Raw genomic sequence first — 24,648 nt, 5'->3', positions numbered from 1 at the left:
ACCTAAGGATACATTTACAGCAGTGATACTCAGACCTCAGTGGTTCAAGAGCCACATTAGCGATCAACATTACCCAATATAGAGCCACCGTAGTGTGAATACATTGTTTCATTTGCCATTCATATTTAAACAGTACGACAGGGGAAATATTTCATTTTATATATATTATTCTCACAGTAAATAAGTTAATAACAGTGCAAGTGGATAACTTAATTGGTTAAAAACATCATAAAAGCATCCTGACTGGTTAATAATTAAATCACACAGTGTTTTAATATGTGCTGCAAAGGGCTGCAGGAGACACATTAAAGTATCCATTGCAACTTGTGAGTGGTGATCTGAGTATCACTGATCTACAGTGAGGAAAAGGTGTGTTCTTTGGTTACTCAACTCAGGTTAAAACAATAGTGAAGACATAGGTTAGCAGCTTGAGTTAAAGAGTATAGGATATCCTTTCTACATTACCAGGTAAGCAAGCCCACTTTTATATGGCATCAAATATAAATCCTAACAATAATACAAAGGTAAATGTCTAGAACAGGTAAATGTCTAGAAAAATGCCAGAAATGTCTGTTTGCACATCCTCAGTCACTGTCTAGAAAATAGATACTTTACAGAATGATTCCTAGCATTCTTGGGGACAGATGGGACAACCCATTCCATCCTAAAGTGACTGCTAGTACATCAGTTCTACCTTTCAACTTCCCTTTTTAAACTAACTTAAGTTTTAAAGAAATGTGTAACCTTCTCATCTGTTCCAAATCCAGGATTTCAGTCTTTAAAGGAAAATCTCAGTGGTTCATTTGCCACTGGATAGAGTGCAAATATTCAACCCCCATAGTAACAGTACAAAGGAATAAGACCAAGTTACCTGATATTTCTTGTTTGTCCTAGATCTGTCTGAAACTAAAGAATCTCTTTTAGGAAACTGCATGTGAAAAATGTCTCGAGTCCTTTTCAATTTGATTCACTGTAATGCTGCCTTTCTTCCCTGTTAATACTCTGCACAGAGTTCAGCATTTATTATAATTTGTATTACAATAGCACCCAGAGGCCCATTATGTTAGGCACTGTACAAACAGATAGGAAGAAGCAGTCCCAGCCCTGAAGATCTTAAAATCCAAGTAGACAAAGCAGACAAACAGTGAGAGGTGACGTAGGCACAGGGAGGTGAAGTGACTTGCCTGAAGTCATGTAGTAGGTCAGTAGCCACGCCAGGAAAATAATTCAGATCTCCTAGCTCCCAATCCAGTGTCCTATCCCCTGCACCACCCTGCCTCCCTATACAAAAAACTGGCAGTAAAGAGAACTGCCAGAGATGAATTAATGCAGCTTATTAGAGATCAAGGCAACTAGCAAGTCTCCCTGCTGACTTGAGGACCAATCCAAGGCTAAAAAGGGTCTAGTGTATAGCCTGCTACTATACTGGAGCTTTAGGTATGGGTATTAGCACCTATGACCAGCCATTTACACCGGTGCAAGTCCATTATCAGAGACATAGAACTAGTGTGAGTCTGAGCTGAATCAAAACTCTAATGTTAATATAACTTTGGCTCCAGGTTGGTCTCCTCAGGTGTCTGGACTTAATCACAAGTTTCCCCTGGACTCTTTCTACCTGATTGGATTCACCTTAGTTTTTGCATAGGATATTTAAGGTCTTCTGAGTTTCCTGAGGCCCATCAAATGCAGTTCTGCCCTTGTCCCTCTTAGTTGTTTAAAGCAAGAACTGTGGCTAAAGAGCCAGTACTAACAGTTATTATTAATATCTCATGTAGGGCCCAGTCTGATTCTCACTGACATCATTGGAAAGACTCCTTCTGACTCCCGATCAGGCACTGAGTGAAGGAAGGGTGCTGATCATCCCTGAATATGCAAAGGAACATCCTCGCCTCAAAATATTTGTCACAGCAGTGTTTGCAAATTGACAGACTGTTCTAAAACACCGCTTTCAAGGGAAGGTAATTGCAACAGGTTTGCCCACTGAATTTTAGGTGCATTTCAACATCTTGAGTAAGGCCCATTCTGGGTTCCAGTTTGTCCATGGACAATGATAAATTAATTTTGTCAAGGTTGTGGATGATGTCCTGCCAGTTTCATACTGGGGAAGCTGGGCAGCCTACAAAGTAGACTGATTACCCTCCGGGAGGATAGTCCAGGGAACCAGTTGCCCAGTCCAGGGAACCAGTTGCCCATCACCCCAGAGAAACACTAGGTGGGCTTACAGAGAGCTAGGGACCCAAGGAACTCCGAGAACCTTGACTTTGAGGCAGTACTGCCCAGCGGGGTGTCCTGGAGCCAGGATTCCTGCAGGCCTGAATTCTGGGGCAGCCTGGCTGGAGTGCTGCCTCAGAGCTGGGGACCATGGGCTGCTGAAGCACTCAGTGGGCAAGCTGGCTGGAAGCCATACATTTTGTAACCTGCCTAGTGGGAGGATTCCACTGGAAACTGCCACTTTTCTGTCAGAATTTTATCAAAATTGACATGTTCCCATAGAACATTTTGATTTCAACAAATTGGCATTTGCTGACTGGAAAAATGCTCCATAGGAAAAGTTTACAACTAGATCTATAAATGAACATCATAAGGCAATAATGGTAGGCCAATTAGCTGTCAGACCTTTGAAAATGGTGTTTGGGGTTCTCTAGTGATCATTGATTGTTACCTGTACCCAGCACTGTATAAAACATAGTCCTAGCCCCCAGGATTTGATAACTGAAGTAGGCTGACATGGCAATATAAAACAATGACCAGGACATGTAAAGTAGGGTTCTTCAATGGTGTTGTTTGGATGGATTTAATAGGCAACTCTAGATTATTCTGCACTTTTAAACCAGCCAATAAGCTTGTAGTAGTAAAATGTTTTGAAAATGCAAAGTGCTAGTATAGATATCAATTATAATATGGTTCCAATATCAAGAAAGGGGTCAAATATGTAAAAAAAGGAATGCTGTATCAGGGAGATAAAATCTGAGCTTTTGTTGGAAGAGAGAGAGTGTGGACTGCCAGTGTCAGAGTCATTGTAGCTGTTAATCTCTGCATGCAAGCCAGAATTGTGCTGCTTTGCCGTTACAATCCATTCTGTTCAAAGCAGTTGAAGATAATTTACTACTCTCTTGTCTGCGATTCACTCATTTTCTCTTAAAAGAAATAACAGCCCATTACATGTGTCCAAAAGCACTAGCCACTTGGATGAAGTGTGCTTCCAGTAAATAATGTCAGTGGCCCCTGCCACCCCTGTACATATTTGATCTGCTTCTGTGTAATGGTGACAAGAAACCCGGTGCTCTCACTTTCTCCTGAGATCACTTCTTCTCTATTTTACATGTGTATTAAAAATAACCATCCATATTCTTGCTATTTTAACATTATCAAATCCCAGTTAGCTATGATTATGTGCATAGTGCCCATGTAACACCTTTTGGGTCTTGCTCAATCCCTCTCCTTTTCCTGCTTTTCAGATCTTCTCAATCTATTTGGATGAACTATTTGGAAAACAATTATTTTAATATATATTTTAATTATGGCATAAGAACAACAGAAGGACTGTTGTTCCACTTAGCAATAAACTGGTTTCCTCAGTGGGATAGAGTACTCAGCCTTGAAGTTTATTCACTGAGGAACTAGCTTATTTCTTCTCAAAACAGTGCAACATTGCCATTATCTCTTAATTACGAATGCTTTATTTAATTTAAAAATCTTTTCATGTGACACTAATACAAACTCCAGGATAAATATTTCTCTTTTCCATTGGGACATATCTCTACTTAACAACTGAAACAATAGAAGTAATTTACATTCTACAGTTAATGTTCATTGTTCAACCTATTGAATAAATGAATGCCTTTTTTTTTTTTTTAAACTGTTCAAAGATTAATCACCTTTAGGATGCAAGGGAGACAATACTAGTTTCAGTAGCTCAAGCATTCCTTTGGCATGGAATTACTAAAGACACCTGTTACTCCAAAAGCCAGAGAAGGTAGGACAGATGGATAGGCAGAGGGATGGTAAATTCCTCTGAGAGTTTTATCAGCTGCTTCCCAGTTTCTGAAAGGTGCCTGATAATAATTTAGAGTGCAGCATGATTTAGATCATACAGCAAGTGTGACTAGTTTGATACAATAGCTTGATTTGTTTTTTAAATACTTGTACTGACTCATTGTCCCCTCCTCTGTCACCGGTGGTAGGAAATCATCTCAGCAGATATATTTTACTCCACTGGGACAAGATGAAAGTGCTGCCACTGTAGTTCCACCCCACTTCCTCTCTGTCTCTCATGGAAATCCCCTTAGCTGTAGCAGCATGAGGTAGAGGAAGGGTGTGTTTTCAGGGCTAAGACTGGAGAGCAGCTTGTCTCCTACTGTGTTACTCCCTGCTGGGATGGAAAGTCATTGGAATCCAAAGAGGCTTTAATGTTGCTTCAAGCAACACTTCCTGCTGGGTTGTCTTTGCAGCTAAAACCATGTACCCATTAATGTGAGAGGTGGGTGGAGACGGGCAGGCAGAGACATACCATCCCAACACTGACTGTATCTTCAAAAGCTGTGCTGGCTGTAGAAATGAGGTGCCAGAGAAGCATGTGCAGGGCCATGAGACTGCAACCTTACATGCACTGGGGCAGATCCCCAGCTGGTGTAGGCATGGCTCTATTCACTTCAGTGGTCCGATACCAGTTTACACTACCGCATCTGGCTATAACGCCACCCAAAAAATCCACACCCCACATAACTTTGGGGCAATTCCAAGCAAACTTTGTGAATTAATAGTACCTCTGTCCCTTCTACAGGATCTCCATGGGGGATGGATGATCTTGACCCAATTTGTCAGCTGCAATCAGAACTACCAAATTCAATGCAAGAATGAATGGCTTGTTGGGCTTCTTTGTAACACATTCTCTGAATGAAGATAAAAGTTTTCAACATAAAATTATGGCTACAAATGCCAAAAATCTTCAAGCAAGAGGACTTACAGCTCTAACAGAACTCCATGTTTCCAGGTGAGAGTAAAAGAATATTGTGGATACAATATAGATTTTTTTCACCTACTATATGTAGCTGGATGAAATGATTTACCTGGAGAATTTCTCCATTCACTGTCTCCATGCCATAGTATTTGTGTGTGTTCCCCCTCTTTCTTACTCATTAATCACAAAGTCACCTTAGTGTGACTTACTATGTATCAGGAATAAAACTATACAGGAACCATAAACTACAAAGCACAAACAAAAACAATAGAACTTATATGTATATAATGCATTGTCAATGAGCTAACTCAGTGTTTCCATTCTCCATGACTGTTACTTGCTTTAGAAAACAACCTATATTTCAACTAAATACACAATACATAGGCAGCAATGCACACTCTAGCCCAGACAAACTGACCACCCCTAATCCACACCCAGGGTTGCTCTCCAATGCCTCCTCGCAGGAATTGTGATCACAGGTGGAAAAATTATTCCTGTTTGTATTCCCTATGTAGAGTTACACAGTGTGTGTGTGTGGGGGGGGGGGGGTGTTGTGGAAGAGCAGTATTACCAAGCAGACCTGACAAAATCATGAGATGTTTTTAAAAACAATGAGAACTGAGTTTCAAAATTAATAATATTTTTTTTGGGGGGGGGTATTTGTCTGCTGCTTTTTGAGGCTTCTTGGTGCACTTGGGTCTCATTTTTGAGCTTTTCTCTGCAAACTGGGGGACTGAAAATTAACTTAAAGTGGATATTTTCACACATTATATGATTCCAGGAGCTGGGACTTTCAGCAAAACCACTAAATATCACAAGACGGGTGATTAGAAATTGAGAGAGTTGGCAACACTGAGTAAAAGAAAAGATGACCTTTGGAAAAGAAGGAAATATCACATTATACAGAATGTTGCCATCCTAAAGGTTCAGAAACTAGAAGATGAAAAAAAATAACCTTACATTATTACACAAGATATGCTGTCTTAAAAAAAAAATCCATGATTTTCAGAGGGGCTGATTCAAATTTTGGGTGCTTGGGGTTAATAATACTGCACACAGTGAGTGAAAGTTCCCAAATGCCTTGTGAGACAAATGGTAGTTTTTTTTTTCTAGCATAAAATGAAGAACCCAGAGCAAAAGAAAAGACTGAAAGGAAGAGAAGAGAAGAACAACAGATGGCCTAGCTAAAGAAAATTCAGCAATGTAAACTGCAAGGAAAACAAACAAATCCCAAAGGCTGATGCTAATCAATATGCACAGTAGGGAAGACAGAAGTCTGGAGAAACTTAAGGCAGAAAACACACTGTATCAATGCAAAGCTTTGAGTTTAGTGTTAGTATCTTAGTTGATTTTTAACAGGGTTTTGGATGTTTTTTAAGGTTTTTTCCCATTCCTAATTTGAAATTTGCAAACAAGTGTATCAATAAGCATTAAATAAATGATACACAGTTTAATATGATGGAGGCAATATGTTAATTCAATGTCAACAGGCATAACTGTCTGACTCAGAGGTAGGAGGTAAATAGACATTTGCTATCAATGACCAGGTATCTTACAAAGAGCATTCGTACTTGAGGAAGGAATTATAGGTCTCATTCTAATATTAAACCAGTTTTATATGAATGATCTACCTGATTTACACCAATGTGAGAGAAGAATCAGGCCAAATGCCTTGTTGTTTCCACATATTCCTTTTTTCTACTCCAAGGAAAGCTCCTGACTTCAGGGGTGCTCTTTAAATTTGAGCTCTAGCTACTGTAATGTTGTAAAATAGTGGCTTCTAGGGACCCAGAAATTACTCAGGATTTAGGGTATGATCCTGCTAATACTGAATTTGGCGGCCAAGCTTCCATTGACTCAAATGGAAGCATGCTTAAGAAAACTGGCCCAGATTTGCAAAAGCAACTAGTGATTTAGAGGGCCTTAGTTTTTTGATGTCCAACTAGAGAAACTTTGAAGAAACCTTTTCAGATTTGTCAGGTTAGGTACCCAAAAAAAAAACAGAGGATCCCAAGATCACTAGTCTCTTTTGAAAATCTCAGTCACAGAAATACGATTCAGACATTTGGGGATCATTTTTATTGAAGATGGACGTAGGTTCTTTGGTAAGTAAAACGCTGTCTTTGTGTGGGAAACAGCGCTGATAGGAATCAACTGTTTGAGAACTTACTGTTAGAAGAATTTTAAATTCTTCTAGGAGAATAAAATGTACTCACTTCAGTTAAGTCAAACTAAAAATAGAAGACAACAAACGTCTACATATGGTGTCAAAGAGATACAAAGGAGCAATGAAGACAAACACAGAAAACATGGGCCAGTACAGAAGGCCTGAGAAATGGGGCAAATCAATAAAAGGCTAAACAAGGAAATATATCAGACAAGCATTTTACACTGTTGTTGCTTCTTTTAAATAAGTAGTGAACAGTTTAGTGTATACACAGTCCTGTGAACAAAGTAGGACAGATGGGATCAATTAAGGATAACAGAAGTTACACGGGGGAAATTAGAAATGCAAGGGGTCAATCCTGCACTTTTAAAATCAATAGGAATTTTGTTATTAATTTAAATGGAAATAGGATCAGGGCCTTGTTTTGTATCAATAGGAAAAAGTGAATATTTATCTAAATAAAGCTGATTTACAAGTCCAAACATATGCACCCAAGGAATACACAAATGACACCTAAACTGCTATGACAGTTAGAAGCTTTTAGCTTCTATGAGGGACCAGAACCAACAGCCATAGCATCCAGTAGAGACTGAAATAGCCATTGTCAGATATTTTGCTATCTTTTTTTTTTAAAAGCTCACTGAATTGCTGAAAGGTCCCTTATGACTGGAAAGTAGCCAATGTACTACCGTTAGCTTCAAGAAAGCTAAGGAACACAGTGGGATATTACATACCAGCTAATTTAGCTTCAATTTTTAAAATTGCTATAAGCTATATTTAGAGATCAAGGAGGTTTGAGGAACATCTACACAGTAAAGCACGTCAACTAAACACAGCCAGCACAACTCAGAAGAGGCCTCTGTGAGTGGAAAGGTTGGAACTTTCACAGTTATATCTGTTTAGGTATATAAGCAGATACTGTGGAGGTAGATTCTCAGAAAGCATTTACAACATAAATGAATCCACTGTACGTAATAGAACCCTCTGAGGATGAGATGGTCTAGTTGTTAGCAGTAATACCTCCCAGTGGGAAGGTTCAGTCCAGTTCCTCACCTGATGATGGATTTAACTTCACCCTGAGTTTGCAATGTCATTGCCCTCTTCTTATGGGAGAGGAAATAGGATTGGACTGTGTCCTGTGCCCCTCCTGCTGCAGGGGCAATTGGTAGGGGAACTCCAGACCTTCCCACTCCACCAGGCTCTGACCTAGTACCCTATGAAAGTCAGTAGCATCCAGCACCCTGGAGTGCCCTTGGAGTTACCCTTCTTGGGTCACCACCTACCATCTGTCTCTCCCTGCAGCTCCAAATTCAATATAAGGTAACAAAAGAAAAGACAACTAAACCTTCAGCTCCAGCTTGGATCAGCATGCACTTCTACTCCCTATATGGAATCTTCTTCATTACCCTTGTCCAGGAACCTTCAAGGTAGGCCTGTCCTCTTTTCCAGCCTCCTCTAGCTGAGCTGATTTGCTCACTTTTAAGCATCCTCTCTAGTTGGAGTGTGTTCTGCAAGTCTGGAGAGGCAGGGCCACCTGGGCCCAGTGTACATCCCATCACTCTGTGCAAGGAATAAAGGCACAGAATAGGAAGTGTTGGCTCAATGCACTAAAGCCAAGAAACAAAATACCCAAGGCAAAGCACCAATGAGAAGAAATGGATGTATAGAGATTAGACATGAAAAAGGACCATTTAGGGATATCTCACACCTAACAATGCAGGCTTGTTCCTTATATTATATTTTTCCAGTGCTTTGTCCAGTCTAATTTCAAATGATTTACAATAGGGATTCCAGCACTTCCCTTGGAAGATTATTGCATAGTCTATTGGATCTCACTCTTAAGAAATCACTTTTCTGATGTTCACCCTTAATTTTAGTTTAATTTCATCCCTTTACTTGTTACTAAATTATAATCCCTTGGATCACAATAAATAACTCCTCTTTCCCCATGAGTTTATGCCCTTTAAGTACCTTATGAACTTAGTTACTACCCTCGGAGGCTAATATGAGGGGGAAAGGAATCCAAGAGAGCTGGGCTGTATTTTAAAGAAACCTTATTGAGGGCACAGGAACAAACCATCCCGATGTGCAGAAAGAATAGCAAATATGGTAGGCGTCCAGTTTCGCTTAACAAAGAAGTCTTTGGTGAACTTAAACACAAAAAAGAAGCTTACAAGAAGTGGAAGCTTGGTCAGATGACTAGAGAGGATTATAAAAATACTGCTCGAACATGCAGGAATGAAATCAGGAAGGCCAAAGCACAATTGGAGTTGCGGCTAGCAAGGGATGTGAAGGGGAACAAGAAGGGTTTCTACAAGTATGTTACCAACAAGAGAAAGATTAGGGAAAGTGTGGGCCCCTTACAGAATGGGGGAGGAAACCTAGTGACAGAGGATGTGGAGAAAGCTGAGGTACTCAATGCTTTTTTGCCTCTGTCTTCTCAGACAAGGTCAGCTCCCAGACTACTGCACTGGGCAGCACAGAATGGGAAGGAGGTGAACATACCACAGTGCTGAAGGAACAGGTACAAGACTATTTAGAAAGATTGGACATACACAAGTCCATGGGGCCAGATGCAATGCATCCGAGGGTGCTGAGGGAGTTGGCCATTGGCTATTATCTTTGAAAGCTCATGGCAATTGGGGGAGGTCCCTGATGACTGGAAAAAAGCAAATATAATGCCCATCTTCAAGAAAGGGAGGAAAGAGGATCCAGGGAACTACAGACTGGTCAGCCTCACCTCAATCCCTGGAAAAATCATGGAGCAGGTCCTCAAGGAATCCATTTTAAGGCACTTAGAAGAGAGGAAGGTGATCAGGAACAGTCAACATGGATTCACCAAGGGAAAGTCATGCCTGACCAATCTGATTGCTTTCTATGAAGAAATGACTTGCTCTGTGGATGTGGGGAGAGCGGTGGATGTGATATACCTTGACTTTAGCAAAACTTTTGATACGGTCTCTCACGGTATTCTTATCAGCAAGTTAAAGAAGTATGGGTTGGATGAATGGACTATAAAATGGATAGAGAACTGGCTAGAGCATAGGGCTCAACGAGTAGTGATCAATGGCTCCATGTCTAGCTGGCGGCTGATCACAAGCAGAGTGCCCCAGGGGTCGGTCCCGGGGCCGGTTTTATTCAACATCTTCATTAATGATCTGGAGGATGGGGTAGATTGCATCCTCAGCAACTTTGCAGATAACACTAAGCTAGGGGGAGTGGTAAATACCCTGGAAGGTAGTGATAGGATACAGAAGGACCTAAACAAACTGGAGGATTGGGCCAAAAGAAATCTGATGAGGTTCCACAAGGACAAGTGTAGAGTCCTGCACTTAGGACGGAAGAATCCCATGCATAGCTACAGACTGAGGACCGACGAGCTAGGCAGGAGTTCTGCAGAAAAGGACCTGGGGGTAACAGTGGATAAGAAGCTGGATATGAGTCAGCAGTGTGCCCTGGTTGCCAAGAAGGCTAATAGCATATTGGGCTGCATTAATAGGAGCATTGCCAGCAGATCGCGGGAAGTGATTATTCCACTCTATTCGGCATTGGTGAGGCTGCATTTGGAGTATTGTGTCCGGTTTTGGGCCCCCCACTACAAAAAGGATGTGGACAAGTTGGAGATAGTCCAGCGGAGGGCAACAAAAATGATTAGGGGGCTGGAGCACAAGACTTATGAGGAGAGCTGAGGGAACTAGGCTTGTTTAGTCTTCAGAAGAGAAAAATGAGGGGCGATTTGATAGCAGCCTTTAACTACCTGAAAGGGGGATCCAGGGAGGATGGAGCTAGGCTGTTCTCAGTGGTGGCAGATGACAGAACAAGGAGCAACGGTCTCAAGTTGCAGGGCGGGAGGTCTAGGTTGGACATTAGGAAACATTTTTTCACTAGGTGGGTGGTGAAGCACTGGAATGGGTTACCTAGGGAGGTGGTGGAATCTCCATCTTTAGAGGTTTTTAAACTGCAGCTTGACAAAGCCCTGGCTGGGATTATTTAGCTGAGATTAGTCCTGGTTAGTCCTGCTTTGAGCAGGGGGTTGGACTAGATGACCTCCTGAGGTCCCTTCCAACTCTATGATTCTATGATACTATATTTTTATTGTTGATACAACTAAGTTTGAAGATGCTATCAAAAGTCAAAAAATGAAGAACATGTTCAAATATAAAAGGAATGAGTGCATCTAAGCTCCTGAATGAAAGCATAGTAAATGCAGTTTGATACAGATAAGTGTGAAATAATGAATGCTGGAACAGAGAATAGCAGCAAGATGGAATAGCTCTGTTAATCCATCTGTGACAGAAGTTAGAGTTTTGCAGTGTGATCTCTAATCCCAGAGTTGAATAATCACTTCACATCAAGGTTCGAATATTTACATTTTGGAGAAACACATGTTCACAGAAAATAAATTTAAAAAGACTTTCTAGTGACCTCCAATAATTAAATGTTTTTGAAGTTTTTACAGCTTTCAAAGGCAAGTAGAATGATCCAATAAAATTGGAGTATGAGTCAACGCTTTTTACAAAGATGATATAAGGAAATGGTGATTGCAGCGAAGTGCATCAATGAATTCTAGAGAAAAAAAGTTTGAACCATTCTGGAAAGTGCAATATTAAATGACAGGAGAAAAAAGCAGAGATAGGCAAATACAAAGGACTGACAAAAGTAGCTATTCCCTCCGTGCACTATAATGCTCCTGCTAATAAAGTGAAGAAATTCAGTGCTTCCATCATGCATTTTTCTATTAAATTAATTAATTTTTAATGTTTGTGTGTGTGTGAGGGAAGTGTTTCCATAACGAGCTCGAAATGAAGAAAAAAAATAAACTTATCTGTATGTGAAGTAAGTGGTCAGATTAAATATTTAATGCCTATATAGTGTATTACATCTTCAAAGAACTATTACTCACGAGGGTCCAGATCCAGAGCCCACTGAAGGCAAGGGGGCATCTTTCCATTGACAGTGCTGTTCTTTTCTGAACTGTAACTGTAAATGGCACATCCTTTCACATCCAGGGTGTATGTTAATTGTTATATCATAATCACCAAAAATAGCTTTTACTACATTTTACTTCTGATGGCGTTGAAGAGCCAATGAAGTTCTGGGAGAGTAAGCTGGGTTCTATTCTGACATCTGGAACACCAAAGGAAATGTTAACTAATTTCTAATTGAAGGGCCAGGGTCTGCTTTATTCGCACCCGTGGAGCCCCACTGAAGAGACAGGATGCCATATGTGTAAGAGAAGGCAGAATCTGGCCCATTAGTGGTTGTGATGCATCAGGAAGGAAGTACACAGGTTGATATTCAAATGCTTGGTTTGCAGCGCTGGCAGTTAGAAACCTGACCTAATTTTCAACCTCATCCTAGTTGTAAACTTGAGCAAATTTGATATTTGGTTACTGAAGCACAATGAACATTAATCTCTATGATGCCATTTTTACAGTTCCTTTTCAAAGTAGAATCATGCATTAACTAATTAATCACAGACCAACGAATCAAAACCATCTATTGTATTTCTAGCATGCCTATCACTGTAGTATGTAGGTGCCAATTACAGCTGGCCAAAAATTTTCCATCAAAACCGTTTGACAGAAAATTGCATTTTCAAGTAAATGAAACTTTTCATGAGAAGAATCTGCTTCCTGTGAAAAAGTTCAATATTTTGTCAAAAAGCTGTCTGAAAACCAAACTATTTTGATCCTGAAATGCTGCCAGCATGATTTGTAGGTGTAAGTTGGGAGCCTCATGCTCCCAGTCACCTCTACAAGCCAGGCTCCCCAGCTGTCCTTCATCTAACATGATGCACTGCAGCCATGCAACTGCCAGGATGCAACACCTCTCTTCATTCAGGGAGACTGTGGTGCATCATGGGTCCAGCCAGAGAGCTAGAGTGAGAGATCTCCTTCATCTGAGCCTGACAATTAGCCAGTCCCACCTTCAGGAAGATGAATGGGTCTCAGCTGGATTGAGGTAGAACCGCTTGATTGGCTGGCCTGCCTGATTGGCTGAAGGGAGCCATCCGGCCAGTTTTTAAACTCAGCAGCATCAGCTTGCTGGTTGTTCAAACCGTTTTACTCCGGCTGTATTAGTGCTTGTGTCTACTTAGTCTAATCCCAGCCCTGCTCCTGCCTTGCTCTAGCTCTGATTTCTGACTCTGGTTCTGACCCTGAGCTCTGGCATCTGTCTTCTGACTCCTGCTCCAACTCCTACGCCTGACCATGCCCCACCCCAGTGGGATGGTAGGAATGAGGCACTGAAACAACTCTCCCCAGGCCACATTTTCTGACTAATTCTAGTGCCAATATCCAGAATAGTTTATTATTCTTCCTACTTACTTAGGGCAAGATCAAGTTGCAGTATAAATGCCACAGAGCAATTAGTGGGAGGTCATAAGGCGCTCCCTCCTCTGCATGTCTGAAATAAGGGTTGTTCATAATTGCAGTCCCAAGCGGGCTGCTACTGGATTGCTTCTCAGCCTCACAGAGCAATGTGCCACCAAAACGGATTGCAGGGATGGGGAGGGATGGATTAAAAAGAATAGGGGAAACCATGGCTCTACTCCCCCGCCCCGCACAGGCCAGCCACAGAACTGGTTGGTGTTCAGGGGAATGTGCTTATAAAGATGTCACAAATAACAGTCCCCTCTTGCACAACAAGGGAACTGGGGGCGGAATCCTCTCTCATTTAAGATCCCCTGGGACAGAACAGCTACACACCACCCCTTACAATGTCTGTGCATTTAAGACACAGTCTCGCCCTTAATGTTTTTGGGGTTTTTTTAAATTGAGTGGTGACTGTGAAATGATCAGATTGACTTCACAAGAATCCAAATTCTCTGGATGCATGTGGTTCTTGGAAACGGGAGAGTTTCTGCACATGGGACTACTGTGTGCAAAGAGCAGGAAAGAACACTGCACCTTTAAATTGTCAAGAAATCAGTGCAGTGACAGTAAAAACAGGAGTTGGTCTTAAAACATGAAGGATGTTGTACAGACTAACCATCTATTCTAATGGTTGAATAGATTTACTTGGAAATGATCTGTGCTTTTTCATAAATCTATGTTTGGATGAGATGCAGTATTTAGAATGACAGCATCAATATGCATGTATAATGGGTATTTTCAGTGTCGTGCATTATGTGATTTGTACTCTCAAACAGTTTCAAGTAACAGTTGACTCTGGTATTCTGGTAGTGTGCCAAGTAGATGAATATTCCTTTGATGTACTATTTGTACATATATTTTTACACCTGCCATAATTAACCTGTCAATCTACCTCTGCCTGCTAAAATACTGATGCTCGATGTTGTGAAGAAGGCACAACAATAAAAGCTAGAACTTTAGACAGCAAGGGCCTGATTCTGCTCCCTGGAAGTTTTGCCACAGGCTTCAAAGGGATCAGGCTTGGGACCTAGTACTGGGTGTCCTTTCATATTTGTACTCTAATTCTCACTAATGGACTTAAAGTAATGCAATTTTTTGTCCATTTGTCTTATTTGATTTTCTAGCTGGACTATCAATCCGTGTAGTAGAAGAAGAAAAGAAAACTGATGCTTCTGTTACAATCATTTAAATAAACAATTGGAGTTCACTGAAGGGAAACTATTGAACAGAAAGTGAGGTTCCTTTTTATGTTTGTTCAGACTGTGGCTGTGATTTTAAGTAAGTCTATAAATCCTGATATCAGAAATGTATGAAACTCTGTGTCTGAAATGAGATCTGTGGATCTAGTTAATTAAGCCTTCTGCCATAGATGGTCCCATGGCACAGAGGACATGAAATAAATCAGAGTGACCTAGAATTAACTATTGTGAGCAAGCTGAGGTGATTGCAGAGTATGTGTGCATAGTTATTATAATATTTGTCCTTTTAAAATGTTACAGGACCTTAATCAGTGAAAGAAAAATGCTCCCTCTCCTCCCACTCACAGCCTCAGAGATGGAGAGGTGTTGTATGGATCAGCAAAGGAAAAAAAAAACCTTGAACCCTTTAAGGATTATAATATCCTCCTCTCCCAAGCATTCAGCCTCTGGCTTCAGGGAGGGGGTTCTGTGGCAGATTGGTTTGACAGAAAGGTGCAGCATAAACTTGTTGGTTCCCATGCATCTAACTGTAGGGGTTTATAAACCCTCCCCTGCTCATCAGTGCTAATCTGTTCTGGAGATTAGAATAGGGTTGTGTTTGGGGCCTTGCTGTGGGTATCATGGTAGTTGCCTTTTATGGTCTGGGAAGGAATTTTTCCCCTACTGCCAGATTGGCCAAGTCAATATGGGTTTTCTTACCTTCCCTCAGTGCCCAGGGAGTCAGTGGGTAGGGTAGGTTGTAAAAATTAAAGTTGTTGCAATTTGGCAGGTTCCTTGATACACAGGAATTGGAATCAGATTGAAAGAAGGTATCTCCTAAAGAAGACGGGGAAATGGGGCTGGGACTCCGAATATCTGGCACAGTGAAGCGATGATCTCCTCTTCCGCATCCCCTTAATCCTTACATGAGGGAAGAGCAGTGGGATACCAGCAATGGTACTGGGACTAGGTTAACTGGGTGGTGGAATGAGGAACTGCCATCAGCGCTCCACCAGGTGGCATGGATTACAGAAGGAAGACCTGCACTGGATGAGTTATTGCCAGATAGTCCCAGATGTTACTTAATAAAGTTGCACCCTAGTTAAATTTCATTCCTGTTGTCGTGTGCTGGACACTGAGGGAAGAAGAACTAGAAAACAACCCCATTAATACATTTCATAAGTGTTTTGTTGTCCTCATATCCAGGTTAGACCAGATCTTCGGTTGATATAAACTGATGTAATTCAATTACTTTCAACCTGAGAAGCACTTATCCTAATTTACACTGTGAGGTCTGGACCACTGATAGGGAAGGAAATTAAATAAAGTTGGATGAGCATAGACACAATTTAGGTATCTCATAAAGTACTTAGTCTCACTGATGTAAGAATCTGTAATAAACATTATCCTCTCGTCTATATCAAAGCATTAAAGATCCAATAAATAACAGAAGGTCCAACTTCATGACCTTTATCAAAATTACATCAGTAAGCCTTTCCCATTATGATAATCCAATGTATATATAGTTTTCAATCTTTTATGCAGCCTTAGTTTAGATGCAAAGAGATCTGAGACAGAAAAACCCACAGTTATAAATTCAGCCCGTGAGCAAGAACAATTTCATATTCCTCACTTGAGTGGCCCTAGAAACATTGCAAGAAATATAAGAATTTTCTTACTATTTAAGGACTTTTCCTCTTTTAATCTCCCATACAGCTTTCATTATGCATTCATTGTCAAAGGGGGAGACAAATGTAGCAGTGCTGGAGAATGAAGTTGGAAGATTTTGGATTCTTTATTTGGTGTTCTAAAAACCATAGATATCTAGAGAGGAAGCTTAAAATCTTTCAGGGAGTTTAACAATGAAGTGACAGTTAATTAGCTCCTCCCTGCTAGGTATAAAAGAAATGCCACATCTATGCATATATTTGATGCATTGAAGCTCAAGCGTTCTCTCTGTCTATACTAATGCAACATTTCCCAAACGGTGGGTAGGGATGAAAGGGTATGCTCTGCCTGCCGGGCAGTGGTCTTGTGTCATGGGACAACTCAAGTCTACATGGAAGGAAGAGGTCATTTAGATAGGAGTGAGGAGGCGGGGGCAATGTTTGTGGTCCTCTCTTGGATGCATGGAGCCAAGTATGGAGAGGCTGGTCCCTGCCACTGGTAGCAGAATCCAAGGACTGGTGGTGCTGAAATGGCAGGGAGCTGCAGTACAGGGGATGGATGTGGGGATGGGGAGCCTGTGCTGCCATGGCTGCTGAGGCAGGGGTACCTGGTTGTGCACTCCTCCCTGCTCCAGCCTGATATGGCAGATCCCTCCTGGGAACCCAAAGGGGTGGGGAGAGCAGGGCGGCCCCCTCAAATATCTGATTGATATCCCTCTGCCTGAAGGTTATGTTAAAGGTGAGCCCAATGGGGACACAACATGAAAAAGTTTGGGAAGCCCTGTATTAAAAATTAGGAATGATCTGGACTCTGGCCACTGTTTTTGCATTTTACTCTTCTACTTCCAAGGCTGAAACTTTCCTCCTCTATATCTAAGGAAGTTATTTTAACCCCGTGGTGATAGAGGTGTTTTTCAGTCCTTCTCTCTCCTGCTAGAGGCATCAGCACCCAGGCACACCCCACCCAAAGAAAAGTCACTAAGGGTATATCTACACTGCCGGGGCTGCATTGGGCTCCATGGATCGATGCAGCAGGATCAACTGAGCGGGCTGTGGAGACCCGCACAATGAATCCCAGAAGTGCTTTCGGCCAATGCAGTAAATCCACACACACCCTGAAAAAAGCAATGCTGCATCAACCGGAGGGCATTTCCTGTTGATGCAGCACAGTGGAGACGCCTGTTAGTAAGTCAACAGGAGATACACAAGTTTCAGTACATAGCTTGCATATTTCCCGTCAACGCCACCAGGAGTGTAGACCAGGCCTAAGACTGGGTGATAAACAAGCCAGTCCTCCATGGGCCTAGAACAGCCGGGAGGAAATACTGACCAGTCAGGGACCAGCAGGCCAGTTAAGAAGCTTGCCTGCATTAGCTCCGGGGTACAGGTGGGTGAGACCTGGACAGAGGAGGAGCTCCTCAGGATTAACCTAGGCCAGGACCTTGCCCTAAGAGCTGCAACTAAACATTTGCTTTTTGAAATGTTCCCTGCCCCTTTGTTTAAAGGTGCAGACAGCTGAATCCTGAGTGGCTCTTTTGTTACTTGCTTGTGTAGGCACCCTGTACTTCAAGGGCCTTGGAACTTCATTGGGAGTTTTACAGTTGGGAAGATCCTGGGAGACTACAACTCCCATGATGCCTTGGGGAAAAAGGAGAGAGACTCTTCCTCTTCTAGGGAGTCAGAGAAAAGCATGTGGGGGACTCCATTTTGGTGCTGGGGGTGGAGTGCAGCCGAGGCTGGAAACTGCTGGCTGACTGTTGCTGGCTACTGCCGGAGTCCCAAAGCTGCTGCTGAGAGTCTGCTGGAGTTGTGATGGAGCAGGGAGCTTCGGAGGTTGGTGGCATTGCCCAAGCCAGGGCAGGGACTGAGCCTGGAGCTGCCTGAGGTGGGCCTGCAGTGAAGGTGGTGTGAGTGTCCCCACCCCTGCCCTCCCCTCTGTTGTTTGGGGCAGGGCTCCTAAAGGAAGGGGCACAGCAGAGAGACTTTGACTGGGCCTGAGAAGAGGCAGAGAGAGAGTCCCTTCAAGCAGGGCCAGGACTGCAGACATTTGGTTGGGCCAACTCCAAATCTCCAGCGTGACAACTGGGCTGGACTGGTACAGTGAACACACAGAGTGCTGTCTGCTTCTTCAGATCTTCATGCGCGCTCAGGCAAGCCAGGGGTTAGGGCTCTGAACTCTAGGGACGTGGACACTCTACAGGTGGGGTAAATAGTGGCAGTGTAAATGCCAGTTAGACAAGTTTCATTTACTACTGTATACTGTTTTTATTAATTGATTTATCCATCTGCCCTTGTGGATTTAAAATAATAGTGATGTTTAATTTCAGTCTGTTATGCCATATTTCCTTATTTTGTTAAGTAAAGGTGTGTTAACTCTAATTTAAGTATATTGGCTGTTTAGTTTGCATAATTGCAATTGTTGAGTTAGACCAATGTCACTGATTATTATAATTATTATTATTAGACTAGGTTTAGTCCTGGAAGCCCCAAGGCCTGCTATTGAGTGTGTGCAGGGGCCAGCCAGGTGGAGGCACCGCCAATTTTAAATTCCTTTAGAAGTAAAGGGACTGTAGTAGAGGGGTGAATAGAGGATTCCCACCTATCCTATATCATCACTGGGATACTCAGGATCTCCTTTGTTAGCAACCTTAGGCACCCTTGCACACTGGTGAGTGTTGCCTGCTCCCAAGTAACCCAGAAAAGGAAGGGGGTTCCACTTGCTTAGACACTGATGCCCAGCTTACAGCACAGGCTATCTTTCCACAAGTGCACAGCCAAACCTTACAAACTAAAGGTGGGGAGCAGCTGCAGTACCATGTACAGTGGTGAAAGGGGCACTGCAGAGCAGCCCTGTCTACCATATCTGCTATCTTACTTTTAGTGTCTGTGTCCTGTCTGGACTCAAAAGAATCTAATCTCACCTCAGTTACATAGGTGGCTCCAAATGTTTCTTCTGATGAAACTTTTGACATAGCTGACTTTGTATTTACTGAGGTCTTCTCAGACTCTCCAGCATTGTGAAAGCGAGTGGAGGTCTCAATCATACTATCCAACACCACCAAAGGCATTAGGGAAGTTTCTAAAAATATAGAGAGAGCTCCTATTCCTTCTCTTATGTCTCTGCTTTGATGGCAGTGTGAACATTCTCATAATCAAAAATGGGGGAAATGCTTCATTAAGCCATAGACACAACATATTGTGTGAGGGGATAGTCAACGGGAAAGTTTAATATAAACTCTAAGATATGTTGTTACTTCTTGGTGCCCAGCCTGGACTGGGAATCAGGAAACCTAGGGTCTGTTATCAGCTCATCCACTGATGTGCTCTGTATGTCATTTTGCCTCAGTTTCCTTATCTGTATAATGAAACAGCCTCTTTTTAGAATGCTAGGAGACCTGTAAATTAAAATGCACTGAAGAGCTAAGTATCATAATTTTATATTCTTGTGCACCTTTATGCTTACAAATATTAGTGTTGTATACATCCACACATAGTACTTACTGAACCAAGTGTAAATATAGGCTTATCTTCACCACACACATTAAATATTTGAATATGCCCAGGTTACTAACACAGAGAGAGACAGAAGGTGGGAGAGAGGGAGGAGGATGCCTCAAAGGTAAACAGCTCCAGCAGAATAAGAGCTACAGGCAAAGCTTTATTGTCCATCAGAAGTGGCCTCTCCACAACGGGTGGGGCTAACTATCTCAGCAACTCCAGCAGCACATATGATGTCAGTGTAAAAAGCCTTCAGCTACCTGAAGGGGGGTTCCAAAGAGGATGGAGCTAGGCTGTTCTCAGTGGTGGCAGATGACAGAACAAGGAGTAATTATCTCAAGTTGCAATGGGAGAGGTTTAGGTTGGATATTAGGAAAATTGTTTTTTCACTAGAGGGTGGTGAAGCACTGGAATGGGTTACCTAGGGAGGTGGTGGAATCTCTATGACCTTAGAGATCTTTAAAACCTTGATAAAGCCCTGGTTGGGATGATTTAGTTGGGGTTGGTCCTACTTTGAGCGGGGGGGGGTTGGACTAGCTGACCTTCTGAGGTCTCTTCCAACCCTAATCTTCAATAATTCTATTACTCACCACAAACCAGTGATGGATCAAAAGTGTAGTGCAGATCAGGATATCTGGATTTGTTGTATAACCTTGGTCAATGCTGTTCTGTTTATAACTTCTTTGCCTTCATTTACCCATCTGTAAAATGGCTTGATTTAAAAAAAAGTGCTTTGAGATCCTCTTCAAAATGCAACACACATGTAAAGTATAGTAATTTTCCAATGGAATCTAATACCTTTTGAATAGGTCACTCCTTTGTTGAACTTTGGTAATAAAGATAACTTCTTCATGGCAACGTGCAGAAATAGTTAATGTAGTGCACATTGGTTTGAATTTGTAAGATAACATTCTCCCCCACCCACCCACAATATTTCCCCTAGCTTGAAATTAATTCTATCTTGATGGGACTAATTCACTTTTGGCTTGATTTTTTAATAATATATTTGAAATCAAATTTTCACTGGCCAAGTACTTATTTTGTAGCTTTGCAAATTTAATTCCAACATTTGTTGTTTCTGATTTTTAGAGTGATGATATTCCGAGCCTGTTCTTTTTTTCTTGTATGGTGGCAGGCTAATTATTTCTTTAAAAGTATAAGATTTGTTCATTCAGATGGAAGATTCATTTGAATAAAACAGGAAAATTCTTCTCCCCTAGGTTTCATAAACTTCTCATTCTGTAGAAATAAGAAAATGAGTCTTTGTCTTGGGGACCAATGGAAATATTCATTTATAGCTATTACCAGTGTTACTGAAGCCTGGCCACATAATATTATATTATTATTGATAATGAGATTAAGAAAAACTCTAGACAAGAATGTGTAGTGTGGACTCCCAAGTAAAATGTATATGCCCACTTGAGAGAATGTGCCAGTGTCCGTGTTAGCTTTGGGCTTTATTCATCCATGCTGATGCAGCGAGACAGAAACTGCATCTCTCTGATCCAGCGGGGTTCACTTTGCACTAAGGGATTTACCCAGACTGAGGAGGATAGACAGTGTACCACACTAAGTGCATGTCCCCCGGCTGTTCTGACCATGACCCCTCCCTGGCTAATGTGGGCACTTCAGAAGAGGAGCAGTGCCACCACTCTCTAGGTGGCCTTTCCATCACTGGCAATACCATGCCTAGATTACATTAGCCAACGCTGGTGTAACCGAAAGCTGAATAAAGCCCTACACCTTTAATTAGGAACCAAACCCTCAGTCATATTGCAGGACAAATTTCACGTGACTTCAAAGGGAATTCTGCCTACAGGACAAAGGCAGCAGCCTCATAAGGGCCACAAAACACTCTAAATGCAATAGCAGCTATGAAATAGTTCTGCTAATCCTCAGTGCTTGTAAATGGAGGATTCTGTCCCCCTCCCAAAATCTGCATAGCTCCCTGTCCAGGAGGAGTTGGCCCTTGTGTACCTTAGGTAAAGTAACCAGCAAGAAACTTGGAGGAAGATGCACAGGTTATAAAGGGAACAATTTGGAGAATACACTAGGAAGTCTGTATGGCTAGCAATTCTAAGCTGCTATTGGATCAGCCCAGCAGGTAGCTGCTTTACTAAAGAGCCAGTTTTGTTTGGTGTCATATTATTACCCAGCATGTAGTGCATGAAACATTATGGACTTAAGTACAATTTGATATTTGCCTGTGGATGGTAACTTGCACTGAGCCAAGCGCTGAACTCAAGTTTTGCCTACTATATTTGACATTGTGGGCTTTGAATTTGTCAAGAATATTTTTAAATTGGAGCACAAAAGTTTATTATCTGTGGAGTTGCCCTGTTTAGTAGCTCTAGGAAAGGTCCATCTACCTTCATCAGGTGTCTCTATAATTTTAATGCTCACTCATAGTTTTATTCTTAAACAATATGTCTACTCTCTTTATATTTCCAAATTACATGAATAGGACATACTAGGCCCAATTCTCCACTCCTTGTGCATTCAACTGTACCTGTGCAAACAGAGTACAAAATGGGTATATAACATACCAGACCATAATGGTAGGAGTAGATATCCACCATCCACAGATAGTACACAAGGTAAAAAGCAGTGGAGAATAAGACCTACCAAAATAAGGTATGCTGGTCCCGGTCTGAGTTTTTGGACTTTTCCTAGCAAAAATGAGTTTCTTTTATAGATTGGCTGAGTCATAGTTCAAAGGTAATATTTTCAGAAGTGCCTAAATGACTTAGGAGTAGAGCTGTGTGGGGAAATAGGTATTTTCCTTAGAAAATGTTGTCAGTGAAAAAAATCAACCCCTCACATTTTTCAGCTGAAAACTAATTGCAATTCAGAAATGCCCCTGTGGTGACTCATGCCCCTGTTCTCTTCTATGGGCTGGGCTCCATATGCCGAGATGATGCCCCACAGTGGCCCCTTCCATCATGGGAGATGTTAAAGAAAATATATTATTTAAGATAAATGCTGGTCTGTTATACACTGCAAGGCTATGTTGAAACAGATTTTATAATGGGGACAGATCCTCATGTGCAGTAAATTGGAGTAGCTACTTTGAAGTCAATAGAATTACACTGGGTTATGCCAACTGGGGATCTGGCTTAGTTCCAGTTGTACAGAGCATGATACAGTATTTTAGGGAAACACAAACAAAACCATTCAACATTCATACATTTTAAACTATAATTAGTTAGGACCATGAAGACAAATATTCCATTTAATTTGTTCTCAGTGGAGCCTAGACCCAAAGTCTGCTACCCTTGTTTAGGCAGCTCATTGAGGGCAAAATTCTACTGACCTGTTTTACAGTGAGCGCAGAAATAGTTCCATGAAAGTTAATCAGACTGCTCAGAGTAAAATGCTATTTTTGAAGATAAAGCACAGAATCTAGCCTTGAATTCTGGATGGTGCCGGAAGGCTTCATGATCTATAGCGTGAGACAACTATGCCCCATGTATGTAGCCCACCAAACACCAGGGTCTTCAAAACACTTTGCTAGTCCCCAAAGGACTCATGATCTGCTAGGTGGGTAAATTACAACTTGGAATGATCGAGACTGATTCTCTGTGCTTGAATTTTATAATCCATCAAAGCCTGGGCCACAAGTCATTTTTTTCATTAGGAAAGAGATGGAGGTTTCATGTGGGACAAAATGTTTTCAACTGTGAAAACTGTATTTTGCCATAGTACAGCATATATTACAGGTGAAAACACCAACAAACCATGTCTAGGCTTTGGCTGTTTTGCTCCTATCAGTAGAATCACTGATATCAACTGCAGTTTTGCCTGTGTAAGCATTGCTGGATCAAGTTCCTTGGTCCAATGATTTTCTTTTCAATTATGTGACTGTAGCTGCTTGCATATGTCTGTCATGGTTCCACTATACACTGTATGCTGAGGACATCTTACACTTTAGGGAAGTTGTCTTTTGTATTTGCTATTGACACATTATATTAGCATAATTTAAAATATAGTCATATTCTGCATAGAAACATGTATGGTAAAAATACTGATCCAAAAAATTACCCTGTGTGTTATGCAAGTGTCAGTCTCCTCCCCTATTGGCTTAAACTCTTCTTTTTATTCTTGTTGTTATTATTGATTATTTGTATTTCAGTAGTGCCTAGAAGCCCCAGGTATGGACCAAGATCCTCCTGTGCTAGGCACTGTATAAACAGGGGGGAAAAAAGATGGCCCTGTCCCAAAGAGTTTACAGTATAAGACGAGATGCACAGACAGGAGTACCTGGAAACAATGCCTAACTGATAGGCATCACAATATTAAATACTATTAAATATTAAGATATCATTGTAAATGTATATAGTGTTAAAATGCTGGTTTGTTTAGAGGAAAACAATAGCTCAGAAACAAACTGGAAAATAAACTACTGGTAGATAACTGAATATTAAAACTTTTCACTATTTATAGCAAGAAATCACCTTTCCTGACTTTCTGGTTTATCTCATTCTCAGTACAGTGGCAGTTCATTCAGACTTAAGATGTTCTGCCTCAGTTATTAAAAAATTTTCAACTTAGTCTAAAACCTAGAAGACAAAAAAATTACTCCAACATAAGAACATTTAACTATATCTCTTTTCTCAGTATATAATACTCTAGATCCCTGAACCTTCTTCAATATATAGAAGCAACTGTCCATGTGTAATGCTGCGTGAAGAACTTAAAAGAAAAAAAGACCAGTAATGATATTCTACAGGAGATGTAAAAGCCAGCAAAAAAACCACTGACACAGTAATCCCCATGCAGTAACAAAGACTAACAGATAGGA

At 41.4% G+C, this 24,648-nt stretch overlaps 1 long non-coding RNA gene across 1 annotated transcript; it reads left to right on the top strand.

Annotated features, from left to right (window-relative positions):
• Positions 1 to 316: 316 nt before the first annotated feature.
• LOC137165774 (uncharacterized) lies at positions 317 to 7,058 on the top strand. The gene is made up of 4 exons (XR_010923489.1): positions 317 to 468; positions 1,776 to 1,958; positions 4,784 to 4,993; positions 6,074 to 7,058. It is a non-coding gene; the product is annotated as an uncharacterized lncRNA (long non-coding RNA).
• Positions 7,059 to 24,648: the final 17,590 nt, after the last annotated feature.

This window comes from Emydura macquarii, unplaced genomic scaffold, assembly GCF_026122565.2.
Source record: "Emydura macquarii macquarii isolate MOO-44397 ecotype Brisbane River unplaced genomic scaffold, CSIRO-AGI_Emac_v2 contig_318, whole genome shotgun sequence".
Lineage (NCBI taxonomy): Eukaryota > Metazoa > Chordata > Testudines > Chelidae > Emydura > Emydura macquarii.
Note: the sequence above shows the minus strand (reverse complement) of the source record. Positions and strands in the feature narration are given on the sequence as shown.